At 40.9% G+C, this 16,574-nt stretch overlaps 1 protein-coding gene across 4 annotated transcripts in view; it reads right to left on the bottom strand.

The window, feature by feature from the left end:
• SCAPER (S-phase cyclin A associated protein in the ER) overlaps positions 1-16,574 on the bottom strand; it is a 364,249-nt gene that overhangs the window by 84,822 nt on the left and 262,853 nt on the right. The window lies entirely within an intron of this gene.

Below are 16,574 nucleotides of genomic sequence, written 5' to 3'. Positions count from 1 at the left end.
ACCTTTTATTAAATAGATTTTTGCAAAAAAAATTATCTCACCACCTCCAACACTCCACCAAGAGGCCCCTGTGGTTCACCTGGCAGCTCAAAGCACACTAAAAACCTGTTACACAGTTCGTACCGCGTATCCACATGCTCACACACCCATTCCCATATCCATACCCTCCCCCACTGCCTTCCTCAGAAGGCCTGCTCCTGAAAAAGTCTATGCCAGACCTCTCTCCACCAGGTGAGATCTGCCATTTCTTTCCCATTTTCCTCGTCTGTCTTCCTGTAGTACCACTCCATTTCACTTAGTTCCATTTTAATACAGTCCTCAACTGTGGGGTCTGAGTGTCTGCTTATGAGCAGGTTCCTGGAACAACCATGGCAGTTGGGGTGTTAGACAAACTTTTGGCCAGAAAGTGCCCAAGCTCAGGTCCATCTGCTTTTAGACTAATAGGGGTAGTTACCTCTATCCTCAGGTCTGCGAAAAAGGCAGACAAAGCTTGAGACAATGGCTTTGTGGGTCATTATAATCTACCTGTTATCTCTACCAACCTCTCTGCAGTCCAGAGGTAACCAACTTTTTTACCTTTGCATGATCTTGCTCTTCCCCATAATTACGTCATCTATTCTAGTGTACTTCTCTTGTTTTGCAGCTACTCCTAAGACCAGCTTTGCTTCCAATTTACAGCCCTCCTTCATACTTTAAGTGACTCTTCTTCATTTACATTTCATTTACACAAGCCATTGGTCTACCTGCTATTTAGCTCAAGCTCTGTCTAACATCTCTCCCAGCTATACAGTATTCCAATAAATTGACTTGTTTATTTCATTAATTCTAGATTAAGGAAATTAAAAGGATGACTTGCTGATTCCTTGACTCTTTGATTGGAAAACTACAGAGATTTCACACTACTCCTGGGTGAATATTGGACTTTTTGTTACTCTATGGTTATCTTCTTGATTGACTTTGGAAAGATAATAGTATGTTACTGTGAGAATGCTATTTAACTCTCTTTAGTTAAAATGTTAGTTAGGAGAATAGCTGTCTAATAAGATTTTAAGAAAAAATAAATTGCCTATAGAATATAGTAACTGTAAACAGCAAAGACAAAAATAGTGTAAAGCATTTAGGGCATCAACAGTTCAGAATTATGAGATATCTATGAAAAAAAACCCAAACAATATACAGCTGAAGAAGTTTTAGACATAACATGTTTTAGTTCCATGGTGTTTTTTCCCCTCAGTGGTTCATACTGAAAGGCTTAATAAGATAGACAGTCCAAGAAGTTAAAGGAATGGGGACAGAATGCTATAAAAAAGGAGTGTTATTATGCAATTAGAATGTGAAGTGCATCCCAGCACTCTATCAGATTCCACTCTTTACATAACTGCCTGATTAACTTTACTTTGTTTGAAGAGTGATGGATTGCTTTTTATGATTCATTATTCTTTGACTTTACCACAACCATATAAGAAATTTTAACCTCCAAGCATTGGAAGTATTTTATTAAACATAAAATACTTAAGAGTTCTTTAAGTATCAGCCATGCTGATCTTAAGTCTTTCAGGATCAGAAAAACAAAAAAGTTTCATCCGATCCAATTCCAGCTGAATACAGTAAAATAACAGTAGTATAAATACTTAATTAAAATAGAAAGGAAAGATTCATAGATTCAAAAATGTTAGGGTCAGAAGGGACCTCAGCAGATCTTTGAATCCAACCCCTTGCCCGGGCAGGAAAGACTGCTAGGGTCAGATGACCCCAGGCAGGTGCCTGTCTAGTCTCCTCTTAAAAACCCCCAACTTAGGGGAGAGCACCACCTTCCTTGGAAGCCCATTCCAGATTCTGGTAACCCTTACCATAAAGATGTTCTTCCTGATGTCTAACCTGAATCTGCTCTCTGTCAGTTTGTGGCCATTATTTCTAGTTTCTCCAAGGGTTGCCGTGGTAAACAGAGCATCTCCTATCCCTTGCTGTCCCCCCACTGATGAATTTGTAGGTGCCCACAAGATCACCTCTCAGCCTTCTCTTGTGGAGGCTGAAGAGATACAGGTTCCTCAATCTCTCCTTGTAGGGCCTTACCTGCAGGCCCCTAACCATATGAGTGGCCCTCCTCTGGACCCTCTCAGGGCTATCCACATCCCTCTTGAAGTATGGTGCCCAAAACTGGATGCAGTATTCCAGCTGTGGCCTCACCAGTGCCACATAGAGAGGAAGTATCACCTCCCTGGACCTGTTTGTGATGCACCTGCTAATGCATGATAAAGTGTGGTTAGTTTTACTGATCAATTCATCACATCAACGACTCATAAATTTATAGATGCTAAGGTTGGAAGGGACACTGAGTCTGACCCTCTGCCTAGGAAGGAAAGAGTGCTGGGGTCAGGTGACCCCAGACAGATGCCTATCCAGCCTTCTCTTAAAGACCTCCAAAGTAAGGGAGAACACCATTGCCCTTGGAAGGAAGCCCATTCCAAATTCTGGCCACCCTTACCATGAAGAAGTTTTTCCTTATGTCCAGCATAAATCTGCCCTCTGTCAGTTTGTGACCATTGTTCCTTGTTACCCCAAGAGGCACCCCGGTGAATAGAGCATCTCCAGTTCCTTGCTGCACCCCTCTAATGAATTTGTAGGCAGCCACAAGATCACCTCTCAGCCCTCTCTTGTGGAGGCTAACGAGATCCAAGTCCCTTAGTCTCTCCTCGCAGGGCTTGGCCTGCAAACCCTTAACTGTACAAATGGCCCTCCTCTGGACCCTCTCAAGATTATCCACATCCTTCTTAAAGTACGGCACCCAAAACTGGACGCAGTACTCCAACTGCAGTCTGACCAATGCCACAGAGAGGGGAAGTATAACCTCCTTGGTTCGATATGTCATGCATCTGCTAATGCATGATAAAGTGCACATCAGCTTTGCTGATGATTTCATCACGCTGACAACTCAAGTCCATCTTGGAGTCCACAATGACTCCTAGATCTCTTTCCGCTTCTGTGCTGCTGAGAGGGTCATTTCCCAGCCAGTAGGTGTGCTGGATATTTTTACGCCCTATGTGCAGCACTCTGCTTTTGTCCTTGTTGAACTGCATCCTATTGTGTTCTGCCCACTTTTCCAACCTACCCCGGTCTGCCTGAAATTGTTCCCTACCCTCTAGTGTGTTCATTTCACCCCACAATTTAGTATCATCCACAAACTTGGACAGAGTACACTTTACACCTATGTCTAAGTCACTGATGAAGATATTGAAGAGTACAGGTCCAAGGACCAAGCCCTACAGGACCCCATTGCCAACATCCTTCCAGGTTGATACCAACCTGTCCACCATCACTCTCTGGGTACAACCCCCAAGCCAATTTGTGACCCACTGGACTGTGTAATCATCTAAGTCACCGCCTCTTAATTTATTTATGAGAATGGGATGAGATATCATAATGAAGGCCTTCCTAAAATCCAAGTAAATAACAAACATCCACCTCTACTCCTGTGTCTAAGTTTTTTGTGACCTGGTCATAAAAAGAAACCAGATTAATCAGGCATGATCTACCTGCTGCTGCTACCTGCTGCTATCCATGCTGGTTGCCCTGCTACATTGTTTTTCCCACTGGACTCGCATAAATATGATCCTTACTAATTTTTTTAAAGACTTTTCCAAGGATAGAGGTGAGACTACCTGGCCTATAATTACTTGGATCCTCCTTCCTCTGCTTCTTGAAAATAGGGACCACAATGGCCCTTTTCCAGTCCTCTGGGATCGCCATGAGCACTCAAACAGCCAGTGGTTCTGCTACGATACTGGCCAATTCCTTCAGTACTCTCAGATGCAGCTCATCCAGGCCTGCTGACTTAAACACATCCAGTCCAAGTGACTCTGCACCAAGGCAGCACTGACAGCTGGTAGGCTGGTGTCCCTCTGATGTCCATCTACGAACCCATTAGGACACTTATCTTGACCCTTGTTCAAGAACACTGAGGCAAAAAACTCATTGAAGAACTCATCCTTGTCCCCCGTTTGTCACTAGTTGCTCCTGCTTCTTCAGTAGGGGTCCTATGCTGCCCTGTGCTTTCCTTTTACTCCCTACATACCTAAAAAAAAGACTTTGTGTTGTCTTTAATTTGTGCTGCCAGCCTCAGCTCTGTAGTTGCTCTGGCCTTTCTAACTGCCTCCCTGCAAATGTGGGCCAAGTAGATATACTCCTCCTTGGCAGCTTCCCCCTGCTTCCACAGTCTGTATGCCTCTTTTTTTGCCCTTAGGCTTCCTTGGATTTCTCTGTTTAGCTAAGGAGGTTCTCTAGCCCCTTTCCCTTGCAGTGGGATTGTCTCCCTCATGTCCATCTTGGAGTCAGCTATGACTCTGAGATCCCTCTCTGCTGCAGTGCTGCTGAGAAGGTCATCCCCCATCCTGTAAGTGTGTTTGTGATTCCTTCTCCCTAGGTGCAGCACTTTGCATTTGTCCTTGTTGAACTGCATCCTATTCTGTTCAACCTGTGCAGATCCACCTAGATTCGTTCCCTGCCCACTAGTGTGTTTACTTTACCCCATACTTTGGTGTCTGTCATCTGTGAATTTAGACAGAGTGCTCTCCATGCCCTCATCCAAGTCACTGATGAAGACATTGAACAGCACTGGCCTAAGGACTGAACCTTGGGAAACTCCACTGCCCACATCTTTCCAGGTCGATGCCAATCTGTCCACCACCACTCTCTGGGTGCATCCTATTAGCCAATTTGCCACCCGCTTGACTGTGTAATCATCTACGTCACAGATAAGATAATTAAATTAGCAACACCACAGTGATCTTTTCCTTTTTTGTGTCTTTGTGACAAGGTATTTAGCAGAATTTATAGGTTTGTTGGGATCTGACAGGGCCACACAGTGAGCACTTATGTTATAGCCTCAAACTTATGACCGCTGGGCTGTCTACCATGCCCCTTAGCACCCATGTCACCCCTGCCCCTACCACAGTGATGACTATAAATGATTGCGTAGTAAAGTAAAACGTTACTTCTTCTGGCATACATACAATAAGCCTCTTTACAGAAAAAATGTAAAACACTTAGCAACCCAGATGAATGACCTTTGTACTAAGATCAACTCCGCTATGTACTTTTTCTATTGTAGGAACATGAGGCTCTCAGTGTAAAAACTAAATGAGCCCTTACAATCTATTTTGGGTGAAATGTTTGTACCAGAAGAGTTATAGAGCCTATAGGAAAACACACAAAAGGAATGATATTGATTAGGGTAGAAAACAAAACAAAATAATAGAATCAGGAGGCATCACAAACTCTTTGGGAAAAAAGATATTACCAGATTTGAACAACAAGTATGGGTAACCCAGCCTAGGCACATGTGGCCTCTTGCTTCAATTGAGAAGTACTTTGGAGATCAAAGGAAACAAATTTTCCTGTTAACAGGGAGACATCGGGTAGTACTCTTTAGCCTTGCTAAAGCCAAGCCTTTAGCCTTGCTTGAAGGGATTAATATCTGCTGGTTCTGGTTCCTAGCTGAAAGAAGTCTATCAAATAATTTGCTTCTCATAATGACTGAATGGCTGATAAAAAAGTTGAACAGACTGAGTCCAACAGAAAAGTTGCTTCTGGACAGCATTGAAGATAATATAAAACAGCTCTTTAGTTTTCCAATATTATCTGCTCTTTTATTTCAGATTGCGGGGAAACTTAATGCTACTACTTTCCACTATTTATTATGGAATCATTTATCCTATTACCTCCTTTTATGATATCCTAATAGGTCATATTAATGCGTCCTGGAGTTTATGGTGGCAGGCTGTATCTTTCCCTATCAATCTGCATCTTGCTTTAGTCCCTCCCTTTCTTCGGTAGAAACTGTAAAGCTGGTTATACTGAATCAGAGAAGCCAGGAGTTTGGGTCTAGTTACATTTTCAATCTAAAAAGGTCAAGAGGCTTCTAGATCTAAATTCTAGTGCATTGGGAGGTTGAACAGAATAGATATCTGTTTTACAGTAATATATATTTAAGATGAACCACAAGATGAACATGAGCCTACAATGTGATGCTGCGGCTAGTAAAGCAACCAAAACTCTGGCTTGCATCCATAGATGCTTCTCAAGCAAATCCTGGGACATCATTCTCCCCTTGTACTTGGCCTTGGTGAGGCTGCAGCTGGAGTACTGTGTCCAGTTTTGGGCTCCACAATTCAAAAAGGATGAACAGAGATGCTTGAGAGAGTCCAGAGAAGAGCCACGTGCATGATCAGAGGTCAGGAGAACAGACCTTATGATGACAGGCTGAGAGCCATGGGGCTTTTTAGCCTGGAAAAGCGCAGGCTCAGGGGTGGCCTGATGGCCACCTATAAGTTTATCAGTTTATTCACCTGTTAATGCTAGGTGAATGAGTCACAGAAATCAATGCAAAAGAGTCTTTCTTTTTGGTGTATTTTTAGGACTTAGTGTTAGGGCTAAGATGATAGCATGTTGAAAAAGTAGACAAATAAGTGGTTTTTCAGGGACTTATAAAGGATGGAAATGGAACTTTGTCCATTTAGGTGCCTAATAAGTGGTATAGGATCCTACCCAAAGACTAAATTATCAACTGGAATGATCTTACTCTAGAGAGAGTAGTAATACACAGCCAGATTTACTGCATGTAAAATATAATAGGAAAAATATTACCTATATATCCTGTATATATGTAAAATATATGCAGGATACAAAGCTGGGGAGGGGGAGAGAGCTGAAATAGCAAGAAATAAAGGGAGTGTGAATGATGGGCTAGCTGTACAGACAGAATCTGGCACTTTGTGTATATGAATTAAGAAACATGACTCCAAGCTGGGTTCACTGTTCTTCATGAGTGCTCAGGCAATTTCATGATAGAAAAGTTAAACGTTTCCACATTGATCAATACTGTTTGAAGTTTTCCTTCAATCCATTAAAAAATCCCATAGACTTGCTATATATTAGTGAGTTTATAAAGTGTTGTTGCTATATAGTTTAGTCCTGTATAGGTATCATGGGGATTTGGTAACACTTGGTGACAAAGAACAACATGCACTTTTTTTTATTATTCATTAGCTCTGAGCCTCGTGTTGGTACTTAAAACTCATTGTAATAGTCTGTTCCTGGTGATGAGCCAAGTCAGCAAGTGAGAAGTCTTCAGCTGCTTATTCAAGTTCAATTGAAAAAAAAATACCATGTAGCTCCAGTAATTTACATTGATTAAAGTAATTCATACCTAATGATTTTGAGACTCTACTGAAATTGATGGATTGTATTTTATAATGCATATAGCAATTTAAATATGGCAGTCATGCACTACGAACTCCAGTCTTTTGAATGTGCTAACATGTACTAGCCATTGTTTTTGCATTTCAAAGATATAAAATGATGCGCATCCTGTTTCTTAAAAGATTATTTAATAATAATACTCCACATTAGCAGCTTTCCACAACATTTAAGCCAGGTAGTGTTTTATATTTTCTCACACTGTTATTTGTTTAATCATTACATTTTCTACATACATGCTGCTCAGCTATATAAGTCAACTGAATACATCCTCAGCTACATAAGTCTTCTAAATACATGCTGCTCAGCTATGCAAATACATCAATATGTCAATATGTATTTTCTCATTTTTTATATCAATATGTATTTTCTAATCTTTGCCCTGGTGTTAATAATTTTTAAAGAAGCTGGTCCAACTTTACAGCTTATCTGTAGAGCATGTGTATTAGTTAGTCTTTACTCTGTTCCTGTAAGGAATGAGAAAGAAAAGGGAATATTCTTTTTGATAATTAATTTAGATGTTGAATGTTTTCTGTGTTTCTGAACTGAACTAACAGAAAAGGTAAGAGTTACTTTACCATATATATGGTATATATTTACTACAGCAATAGTTAACTGGATGTCTGATCAAATGAGTTTATAAAAATATTATTAGGTGCTCATTTTTTAATGTTTTAAGCGAAGGCATTTTAAGTAACTGCCTCTAGATTTGCGTTCTTTTGCTTGTTGATTATTAGCTCTGGGCTTGAAAAACTTATGTTTTAAGCAGAAAAATCATGGAAGGTTTATTATTTGACTGATTTCAGATTCAGAGTTTTTAATATTGATGATGAGCAGAATTGCCAGATGGATGTAAGGTTGTTAGTTGAACATTATCTATGAATTTGTATTTTCCAATATAGGCAGGCAAGGTTCTTTGAGAAGATGTGATATCTTTTATTAGACTGAGTAATAGAAGATATTACTAATAAAATAAAATAACAAAAAATAAATAATATATATAAACTATAGATAACATGAAATAATAAAATAAAATAATATATCACTAATAAAAAATATCCCATCTACTCAAAGAACCATGCCTACCTATGTCCTCAGAATAATATGGCTACAACCAAAAACCCTATTTTCCAACATTTCATTTTTAGTGTTTAAATACAGTTTTTCTTTGGGTATTTTTAATGTTATCTGACATACACCTATCACTGTAATGCTTAGTTACAGTAAGAAGGTTTATTTGGTAATTGGTATTAAGCATTCTTAAGCCTTTAAAGATGAAAAGAAGAAAGGAAAGAGAAAGAAGCAACTCAGTCAATACCACAGCACTGTACTGACATTTGTAATTATTGCAAACAGTGGACCAAATCCTGAATTATTTACTCATTTTTATCAGTCTTCATATAAGATGAGTCCAAGAGCCAAATTCACTGCTCCAAAACAGTCCCTTTTGCCCTGCTCTGGTACCCTGAAGGGACCACAAAATCAGCTTAACTATTCAACTGAGAATTCCCTTGGTGTGGGGAGTCCCTTGCTGGTGTACAGTTAGTATAGCCTCCTCAGCTGTGCCCAACATTGAGGACTTAATCCTGTTATGGTGCTGGACATTCTGGCCCCAATCCAGCAAAGCACTTAACCACATATTTAATGTATCAGAGAAACTAGCTCCTCAGAATTCATGAGAACATGAAGCTGGAGTGTACATCAACTTTTCTACTGAAAATATACAATGCACCCTTCGGATATGTTCAATTTATGAAACAGATTAAGAGTTCTCAGTCAGCATTAGAGTGCAACTTCTTGTGCTCATGCTTTTTCTTCCTAAATTCAACAGTAATATTCTCATCAATTCATTTGCAGTAGGATCAGATTGTTTTTTCTCTCATGATCACTACTGGCTCATATCATTCAAAATTTCAAATAAGGAATATGTTTTCAGGTAGAGCACATTGCACGTTACTCTGAATCTTTAGAAAGGTAGCTCAGGCAGTATTAGTATGAGATATGTCAAAAGAGAGTTCACAGACTCATTCTAAGGCATAGCATTTCAGTTCATTTGATTTGTTTTTGTTGCATTTACTACTACTTTTGATTGAAGATGTCTTAATTTTGAGTTTTCTTCCACTAAGGGGTTGCTTATTTTAGGAATTGTTCATTAATAATTATTCCTGAATGATTCCATGTGTTGATACCCTTATTCAGGAATAGGAACACTTTGCTCATTTTTGACATATCCCACTGTAATAGCTGTTCCTGAAAAGCTATGTAATCTAACCTACAGATCTAAAAAGAACTGTGAAAAAAACCAGGCCTAGATTTACAAAAGCTAATTCTAAGCATTATATCCAGAGTTTGTAAGGTCAGGGGACTATGATTTTAGGCTGGATAGAGACATAATTTTCTACTCTGTAATCCCTATACTACTACTGATGGAGATAGAATTTTGGCTAAAAACAGACAACAGATTTCTGTCATTCTAAACTGCACATGTACACGACTGTTCAGTGCCTGGTGTGATGTGAGTCAAGGCCCCTGACCATCAGACCTGGGATTACCCTTTATGACCTGTGGATGAGATGGAATTTTAAATTATTTTGAATGTTCTTTTGCAGACTGACTAGATTTTGTGTCTATCACAAAGCAACCTATATTCTGTGGCTTAAATAGAGAAAAATACTAATCACCACTACCCCAAGGAAATGTAAAAATATCTGTTCAAGAGCCCACCTGAACTTGTTCTTACATGAAAAATACTCAGGGTTATTCTTTAAACTTTATTTTCTTTTTTAATTTAAATAAGAGAAGTCTAGATTCACTGATAAAGTTTCAAATGGAAGTAAAGGTTTTTAGATATTAAGGGCCAGATCCCTAACTCTTTAAAATGTTGTAGGTACTTTCAAATCTGGAGCTTTATCTATCTACACTGAATAAGGGGATTTATTTCTGAAAATTGATCTTTTCTCATCTTTCTCATAAAACCTAGAACCTCAAAGAGCTTAGAACAGCTATAGTCCAAGTAATCACAAGATAATCAAAATAAGGATATGTTTTGTGACTGCATTTACTCAGACAAATAGGATATTCTTCTAAGCGATTTACCCTCAAGGGATACATTTTTGGGGGTGTTACATACCTTTTGCTGCTATCTCTGCTCACTCTCTATGTTAGTATCTCCCTGTCATAATCAGTGGTGTTGCTATGCTTTCTACAGGCATAAAGCCACTGGGCTTGCCTGAACAGAAACATTTTGGAAAATATTTACACTTTAACAGTATTTGCAGTAAGTACTGCTGGCTCCTTATATGATTTAATTAAGCTATGAAGTTGGAGCTAATGCTCACCCTTCAGGTGGGTGGTCTGTGCAGGTCAGAGTTGAGGTTGATGGTAGGGTGGGGCAGAGAAATGTTACACAACCACTGTCTGACTGTACCTGGCCATGAAATAAGCGTTCCTTAGCTTCTGGCACTTTCAGTCCTTTAACCTTTGGACAGAAACATAAAAATACATTCTTCCTACCCCCCGACCCCAAAGAAGAAACAAGGGCTACTAACTTAAGCAGAATATAGTGGTAATTCAGTGCATAGCAGAAAATGCATTATCAGTTTTACTAGTGGAAATGTACTTTTCATAAGGTTTGTAATTTTGGCTCTAAATCTTTATTCTAGGCTGAAAATTGCTACTCAAAAGTAAAAATATTCACAGCAAAAATATTCACAGTAAAAATAAAAATAAATCCAAGCTTTTCTAAACTTACCAATACAAAGAAAAACCATACCAGTTTCAGATGCTTTTCACATGCCAATATTAGGACATTAGAAACTGCTTGATCAGGATACCCTCAGCCCAATAAGGTGCTTTTCCTCAAGCATGCTCTCTTTCTTGAAGCCAGGAGGGACATAGGTTTCTTGCTTTTTTTTTTTTTAAGCGATTCTATGGTGTTCTGCTATTTAGAAAATCTGCAGCTGATTTAATTGCTGTGAAGTGCAGGAAATGGGTCCCCTATAGTAGTTTACTACAAATTTTCATATGGAGAACTCCTACACAAACCTCTGTTCTCCCCCTGCAGCAGCTCCTATAAGATCTTTCTCCTGCAGTGTCTTTAAGTGCCCCACAGTGACTGAACACTATGGAACATGTAAACTCTGAAGCTTCATTCCAGCAGTTTTGAATGTACAGTGCTTGTAGTTTGTGTAAATTGTAAACTATTCAGGGAACGGGATGTGAATAAAAAACTGGGCTGTTGTGGAGTTTAGAAGCGTCACAAAAAACTGAGATATATATAATTTAGAAATTAATACATTTGGTAGGATGCAATGTCCTATTTAGGCAACACAGGCCAATCAATTAAGTGTCAGTCCTTTTCAGTAAGTTACACCAAACAATAAAAAAATCCTGAGAACAGGACCATGTAAGTGGATATCCTACCACCCAATTAATTAAATGTACTGTCAAAGTGAAATTTTACAAGTGACTTGTCTATAATATGGACACAGATTTAAGAGTAAGAAAGTATATAATGATCAAGTTGATCTTTATAGCTTTTAGTGCATCTACACTGACAGATTACTTTTTACTGCATTATAAACAGAGCTGGAATCAACAGGTAAAGACATTTTTGCAAGTATTTCTACTGCTTAATCACATATGGTTTTGTGGCTTAAATGGTGCTTTATAAACATTCTGAGTGTATAAATATTTGAGGACTGTCTTGAAAAAAATCAATTTGCTTAGATTAAACTTTTAAAAATTGTGCTGAGAATAATAAATGTTCATGTCCTCTGGAAAATCCGGCTTGTGGAGAGAAACTGGCAGGTCTAGAACTACTTTATTCAAAAATAATGTTTTGTATGGTTGTATTTGCATTTATTATGTAGTTTGATGCAACCATTAAGAATCATGCATGTGTATACAAACATTTTAAAACTTCTACTGAAAAAAATTGGATTGCGCCCTCTAGTAATTAAAAAAAAAGGCTGAAAGATGGAATTTAATATATGTGTACAGAAATAATGTAATGGGAAAAGCATGTGGAGAATTAAAAACAATGCACTCGAATAAATTAAATGACTGGCAGCAAATGTCTCTTGTGACATAACTCTTATTTAGTTTGTGCTTTCAAAAAAAGAAAGAAAGAAGAATTATTTTCATTTTGATGCTTTAGCCCACCAAGAATTATAACAGTATAAGTGCACTGGGTCCCAGTTCTTAATAAATATGGATTTGAAGCATATTTCAAGTGGCAACAAAGTAGGGTGTGTCTTACAGCGAAAGGTATGAATGAAAGAACAAAGCACATAAATAAGCTTTAGAGAAGCTCAGATTGCCTGCTGGACTAGGCTGTCCTGTCCAGCTTGTTATTTTCAAAAGCTTTTGGAAACTTCCCTTTGATCCATCTGAGAACATATAGTTATAAACTGGCAGGCCTTTTGTGGGATATTTTTAAACCATAAAAGGACAGATATTTGTAACTTAGCAGATAAAAAAACCAAAAAATCATGGAACACTTGCTAAAGACCACAAATTATTTACACATTTATGTAGAGTGAAACATATGCTTTATACCAGGGGTGGGCAATAATTTGAATTGGAGGGCCACTTAAATGAGTTTTGTTGAATCGTTGAGGGCCACATGTATGAGCGCAGACACACACCCATGCACAGACATACATGTACACACAAGCATGCACAGACACATGCGCATGCAGATATGTGTGTAGACACAGGCATCTGCAGACACACATGCGCAGGCACTCACACACACAGGAGCACAAGTTTCCTGCAATGATCCCTGCACCAGCTCCTGCAGTTTTTAGACCCTGGCACAAGGCTATGCCAGCTACTCCAGCTGCACTGTAGTCTGAAGTGATGCGCAGGAACACAGTGTGGCATTGACTCAGCCTGGCCATGCCAGGGACTTGTGATGGGGTGGGGGTGCAGGGACAAGGGGACCGGGAGCCGCAAGTTACCTGGCCCTGGCCAGGCCAGTGCTGCAACATGTTTCCCCCTTCTCCCTGCCCCGAGTCCCTGGCAGGTGGCCAGGCCAGGCTGGTGCTACACTGTTCTCACATGCCACTTTGGGCCATGTGGGCACAGCTGGAGCAGTTGGCATGGCTACTGCTGGACCCAGCTGCATGCCAGGGATGGACAGGAGCTGTACCAGAGTCAGACAGGAGCCATGCCAGCCTTCTAGCTGCTCCCACATGATGTGGCTTGAAGCAACATGCAGGAACACAGTGCAGCACCGCAGTAGTGGCACTTCCATCCCTACCAAGCCCCAGCCTGTCCTGGCAGGGACCAGATAACTTGTGGCTCCTGGCCCTCTTCCCCCTGCACCTCCTCTCCTGGCAGCAGGGAGAACCTTACTTGAGCTTCAAGTCTCACCGGGGGCCAGGCTGTCTAGTCTGCAAATGGATGTAGGGTCAGAGCTATGTGCAAACAGCCTTGGCAGGCAGAAGACTGCCCAGGAGCTCAGTGTATCCTGCCTTGGATCATACACTGTAGGCTGCGGGGCAGGGCACAGCAAGGCAGGCTGGGCTGGGCTGGGGAGGGGAGTTGCTGCCTGGCCACTGGAGCTGCTGCTGCAGCTAGCTATGGCATGGGGGAAGGGAGAAGGGTGCGAGACGTCAAAATCCAAGGTAGCCATGGGCTGGATACAATTCTCCTTCAGATGAGCAGCTGTGGGCAAGATAGAATAATTTGGTGGGCCAGATCTTGCCTGTGGGCTGTTTTTGCCCACCCCTATTTTATAAAAAGGATTATCACTAGAATCCTTATTTGTAAATCTACTTGACAACTGTCATTTGTATAGACAAAAATCTGCTACACTACCACAGAAAACAATCCCAGCTTGCAGTTCAAATGGAAGGAGTCATTCTTAGAATCAGGCCTTCCAAATAATACATCTACAAAAGTTTCCACTATATATTAACAAACGTATGTCTACACGAGACAAGGAAAAGCAGAGCAAACAACGTTGTACCTAATATTCCAGTTACGTGCCTACATGCAAGATTTCTATGTGTGCAAATATCCATAACCACTGAAGTTAACAGAAAAACTCCCATTGACTTCGATGGGCCTTAGGTTATTCCCTAAGTGAGCTGGATGGAGAGATGAAAAGACTGAGACTGAAAAAGGAGTCGTCACAAACATTTTGGACCAGTTTTTCCAGATAAATATGAACATGTGTGTGATGTTTTAAAAGGAAATTTTAATTACTAAATCACAAAAGCATACAATGTTAAATTCATGTTTCTTATTTGCCAAACATCCAGTTTTTCATCAGTTTCCAATTGGTTTGGTTATAGAAAACAGCTTTTTAAATTTTTTAATTTTTTTTTAACACAACTCTTAAACAAACCCAACATTTGCCCCAAGGAAAAAAACATTACATTTTCTTGGTAAAGAAAATGAACATTTGGTCACCAATAAAAGGCAATGATTTTTTAATCAATTCTTAAAAATTTATGGCTTGGAATTTTAGCATCTGTTAGGCTGACATGAATCTCTTACTTAATGAAATCTAAGGATAAGTGTATGTAGAAGCAGAAACAATACCGCATATACTTGCCATTTGAACAGAAGGTTCAATTTTCACAATAAATACCAGGAATTTTTAGTGGATTATAGAAATAATCAATGTAGCTGAATGTCTTCAAATGCATGGGTGACTGGTGCCTCCTGAGTTAGGTGGGGCACTTGCCCCCCAGCAGCCAGTCAGCAAGCGGAGGGGGGGAGGGGGGAGTCCCCCCCGCAGCTGATCCCCCTAACCTGCAAGATCAAGCCCAGGGCTATACGTTGCCAACCCCTGGTCTAGATGAAATCACCATTAAGTGAACATACAGAGGGTTGGAAAATCACTCTCAAAGGGTAGTCATCACTGGTTCTCTATCAAACTGGGGAGGTAGCTCAAGTGGGGTCCCCACAAGCATCTGTCCTGGGCTCAGTTCTATGCAATTTTTTTTTAATGATCTGGATTATGGAATATAGATTATACTTATAAAAATCATGGATGAAACCAAGCTGAGAAGGGCTGCATGTTGGAGGAGAGGATCACAATTCCAAACGATTGCAACAGAACATTCTGAGAAGTCTGAAATCAACACGGGGCACGCCTACACATGCCTATTAATGTAAAGCAATAAGCTCTGAAGCTTATTGCTCTGGAGTTTATTGCTGCCAGCCGCACATTTGCACATGCACCTGGGAGCACAGCATGTTGAGGTGGGGCGGAGCAGCCCTGGCTAGCAGGAGGTTCCTGGGATCAGCCCCAGCCCTGGTACAATCTGTAGGCAAGGCAAGAGCCCCCAAGGGGACACTTGCCTGCCTGTACACAAATGCCAGGAGATTGGGGAACAAGCAGGAGGAGCTCATCCTCCTGCTCAGTGCAAATAATTATGATGTTATAAGGATAACGGAGACCTGGTGGGACTCCACTCATGACTGGACTGCGGGTATAGATGGCTATCACCTGTACAGGAGGGATTGAATAGATAAAAGGAGCAGGGGTGTAGCTCTCTATGTTAAGGAAAGCTACGCATCCCTGCAAGCTGATCTTGGCAACCAGGGTGGACGACTGGAGACCCTCTGGGTTAAAATATGTGGGGAACACAGCACAGGGGACACAATGGTGGGAGTCTACTACAGACCTCCCACTCAAAGTCCTGAGCTTGACCAGGAGTTCGCTCAGGAACTGGCTGAGGCTGCATGCTCCAGGACCATGGTTGTCATGGGTGACTTCAATTACCTGGACACTTTGTGGGAGGATCACTCAGCAAAATCTGAGTGGTCGCAAAGCTTCCTCTCATGCGTGGATGACCTCTACCTGACTCAGGAAGTCTATGGGCCAATGAGAGGCAAAGCACTGCTCGACCTGGTACCGGCAACTGGGGATGACCTAATCGGCGACCTAGTGATTGATGGGAAGCTGCGTGACAGCGACCACGAGCTGATCACCTTCACAATCTGCTGTAAAGTTGGAAAGTCAGTCAGCAACAAAGAAGTCCTTGACTTCAGGAAAGCCAACTTTAACAAGCTCAGGAGGATGGTCAGTGAGGCCCTAAGGGACCATGACCCCAGGGAGAGGGGAGGTCAAGAAGAGTAGTTGCTCCTCAAGCGAGCGATGCTCAACGTACAAGCTATGTCTATTCCATCTCAAAGGAAAGGCAGCAAGAGGACACAGCAGCCCTCCTGGCTCTCCAGGGACCTAGCAGACCTCCTGAGGCTAAAAAGAAAGCCTGCAAAGGATGGAGGATGGGATTCACCTCCAAGGAGGATTATTCTGCACTGGTCCGGTCCTGCAGGGAGCAAACCAGGAAAGCCAA

The sequence above is a fragment of the Crocodylus porosus genome, unplaced genomic scaffold (genome assembly GCF_001723895.1).
Source record: "Crocodylus porosus isolate Cpor-Errol unplaced genomic scaffold, CroPor_comp1, whole genome shotgun sequence".
NCBI classification, from domain to species: domain Eukaryota; kingdom Metazoa; phylum Chordata; order Crocodylia; family Crocodylidae; genus Crocodylus; species Crocodylus porosus.
The sequence above is the reverse complement of the archived record's forward strand: the minus strand, read 5'-3'. Positions and strand labels throughout refer to the sequence as shown.